Source organism: Octopus bimaculoides, chromosome 6 (assembly GCF_001194135.2).
Source record: "Octopus bimaculoides isolate UCB-OBI-ISO-001 chromosome 6, ASM119413v2, whole genome shotgun sequence".
Taxonomy (NCBI): Eukaryota; Metazoa; Mollusca; class Cephalopoda; order Octopoda; family Octopodidae; genus Octopus; species Octopus bimaculoides.
In genome coordinates this window covers 4,949,908-4,953,445 of record NC_068986.1, presented here as the reverse complement: position 1 = coordinate 4,953,445, position 3,538 = coordinate 4,949,908, and the positions used below count along the sequence as shown (strand labels likewise).

The 3,538-nt window shown below is 32.4% G+C and overlaps 1 long non-coding RNA gene across 1 annotated transcript in view; it reads right to left on the bottom strand.

The window, feature by feature from the left end:
* LOC128248088 (uncharacterized) overlaps positions 1–2,803 on the bottom strand; it is a 30,910-nt gene extending 28,107 nt beyond the window's left edge. The window contains exon 1 of the long non-coding RNA XR_008264339.1: positions 2,598–2,803. This is a non-coding gene — a long non-coding RNA (uncharacterized LOC128248088). The remainder of the gene's footprint in view (positions 1–2,597) is intronic.
* Between the last annotated feature and the right edge of the window lie 735 nt (positions 2,804–3,538).

Sequence of the window (3,538 nt, the reverse complement as noted above, 5' to 3'; positions counted from 1 at the left end):
CAATGATAATAACGTGCAGATGGAAATTCATAGACTTTTTTGTAATCTCCCATGGAAACATACCCAAAATGGGGAAAATTATAACTTTCTTTGGAAACGGGGTGAGGAGGAAGACAGAATGAAAAGCATCTCATAGGAAATCATCTGCTTCAATGAATCTTGTTTGACCTATGCAAACATAAGTGCTGGGGGTTGGCAAAAGAGCCTGATAGACTAAGTAGTCTGCTTAAGAATAAGAACTGGGGTTGATTTGTTCAACCAGACCCATCAACAGAGTACTCCTGCATGGTGAGGTAACATAATTGACATACTAAATTTTACCTATTTATTTATTTATTTATGTGTTTCAGCCAAGTGGCTGCGGTCATGCTGGTGCACCACCTATAGCAGTAATTGTGTTATGCATGATAAAACTTGTAATGGTTATGAAAATAAAATGAGAGATACATATATATTGTGGCTAAAGATATGTTTGAACAAGAATAATTAATTCTTAATGTTATATTTATATCTTGAAAAATACTTTTTGGGGTGTGCAGTCTTACTTGTTTTCTTCATATATGATGATGTCCATTTGAGTAATAATTATATATTACCATTCATGTTAAGTTATTTTAGTCATGATACTTCACTTGCCACTTAGGTGGGTACTAGGCATTAGAACTACTTAAGAAGGGGAACTACAAAAGAAGAAAAAAAAAGGTTAAGAACCAGTGATCAAAAAGGAAGTCCATGAATCTGGGCTCATACAGTTTAGCATCAATGTCAGAATGCAATGATTCAGAACAGGTACCACAAAGTACCTGTAACAGTTCTACCATTCCAACACCCTGGATGGGTGCTTTTTCTTTTGATAGACTTTGAAAGGATGGACAACAGAGTAGCAGAGGTGATGTCAGTGGGATTTGAATTCAGGGTGCAGAGAGTGGGAACAAAATACCTTTGAGACATTTTAACCATATTGAGATGCAAAGTAATGTGTGGTTTGACTGTAAATTAGAGAGAGTGAAACTGCAGGCTACTGCTGACAATTGAATCACAAAAGTAATGTGTGAACTATTGTCTGAAAACTTGTAATTGTAATATTTAGTTTTAGGGAACTGTTTTGTGCAAAGACTTCAAGATGTGGTCAAATGTATAGACAGGCAAACGAAGAAAAAACATTACTAAGAAGAAATGCAAAGTGTTAGAGATGCCAAATTAAGTCAGCCATATAAAACTGGCAAGATTTCAAGATTGTAGCCAGAAAGCTGCAGCTTTCAATTTCCTGTAGTTTCTTCAGACTGCTAGGCAGAAAGACAAATCACTCCATAATCAACCTTTGTTATTGGCTAAAAGAATCATTTGATTGTTTTTGAAGTGTTAGATCTCCTTGTGGGAGAACAAACATTACTTTGGGAGGTGTTAAAAACAAATTAGATCACATGAAGCTGAACTGCTTTTGTATCGATCAACTTACAAGTAGAAACCTCGAATAAGGGAAACATTTTACTATATTATTGCTTACAGCAATGGCTATTATGGTAGGAAACTTTATGGTGAAATAATACTTTAGAACTGCTTCTTGGTATTGTTACTTAATAATTAAGCCCAATGCTATCACAAACTTTCAGCAGCAAGGAAAAAACCAATCTATATAATCTCAAAAGTTCCAGATCTTTGAATGCTATAATATAGCTTTAATATCTTTAATATATTCCGACTGCTGTGTCTTATCGTCAAGATTTCATCTTTATGTGTACCCTATTTTTTGCTAAGTAATATTCGATGTATTATAAAGTGTTTTATTTTTTGAGCACTGATTCTTAAACATAATCATAGTTTCTGTTTAATATTTTTCATGATGAAAAACGTATAATATTTCTAACAATTTTTATATAAAATGTATGTAGTACTCTTGATTAAATCAGCTACATATTAGTAATAGCAGTTTAGCTATAATGTAGCCTACTTTGTTCCTGCAGATTATATTACATACATCTAATTATTAAAAATGACGATCTTGTTTTGCTTAACTTAATTTTCCTGTCTTCAAATTATATCATCTTCCAATTCATTGAGTTAGCTTTTAAGTTTTATTACAACAATGATCTTATATCAAAGAAAAATAAATTATCATGCTTCGTTTTATGTCAACATTTAACTCTTTGTCTGTGATACACAAGCCATATTTCCCTGGCGTTTATGCATCATATGTAATATACACTGCCAATTATTTTTTTTTCCAGTCACCAGAATAATTCAGGACTTAAGAAAGGAAAGCTTTATATTACTCAGAATGCATGAAACAAGGACTAACTAAGAGTCTGCAAACATGCATGGATGCTTAGGACAAACTTATGAAAAAAGCTTTGGACAAGCAATGGGTTAACCAAATCCCTTTAATCAAAATATTCGGCATAATATTCTTTGTAGGTTTGCATGGTAAAATGCCATTTCCATAGCTGAGGTTGCATCTAAGAGATTATGTTTATTTTATATTGATAAAACGATGCAGGCAGACAGGCAACTAAGATTGTATATCTTCAATTGTCAAACTACATGAAAACATTGAATAAAACTTATAGAAAGGTAAACTACATTTGCTTTCAACTTACTTTCTCTGCCTGTTTCTCATGGTTATGGTCTCAAGATAATTTTCTGTTGCATTTAGTTTTCAAAGGTTTCTCATGAAAAAAAACTTTCCATCTATAAAGAACATTTATATTTCAATAAAGTAGAATGAAATATATCAGGGAAGTATGTACTTTGAAATATGTCGAGTGAAGTATATACTAAGAAATATGTTAAGTAAGTACTGTGAAATATGTCAAGTGAAATATTGTAATATATGTTGAGGGAAAACATTGTGAAGTAAATACTGGTATATATGGTAAGTATGTATTGTACAATATATCAAGTGAAATGCCTTCTCAGATGTAAAAATATTGCCAACTGCTGACTTCTATCACATAAATTTTACATCTTATAATGATCATTATGTGGCGATATGTACATATGTGACCAAAACTTCCTATTATCTTTCATAAGTAAAAATATCAAGAATAAAAACAAAATCTTAACATGCCAAAATCTTGGATTGAACCTAGAAAATTTAGATTTCCAGCCTAACACACACTCAGTGGATTTGTTTTATTTGGGAATGGTGTTAGGCATGGCTATGTAATTAAGAAGCTTGTTTTACACTCACATGGTTTTGGGTTCAGCTCCACTACACAGCACCTTGGGTCTTCTACATAGCCCAACCCTGGACCGACCAATGCCTTGTGAGTGAATTTGGTAGACAGAAACTGTGTGGAAGCCCATTGTGTGTGTATGTGTGTGTATGTGTGTATATATATATATAAATATATACACAGTGACTCAAAAATCACAAAGATGTTAATAATTCATTTATACTGTTTAAAATTTATGATAACTTAGCACCACATACAGTGTATGTGTGTGTATATATATCTATATATATATAAAATTGAGAATGTTTGTCTGTGTGTCTGTGTGTCTGTGTGAATCCCTAAAACTTCAGAACTACACAACC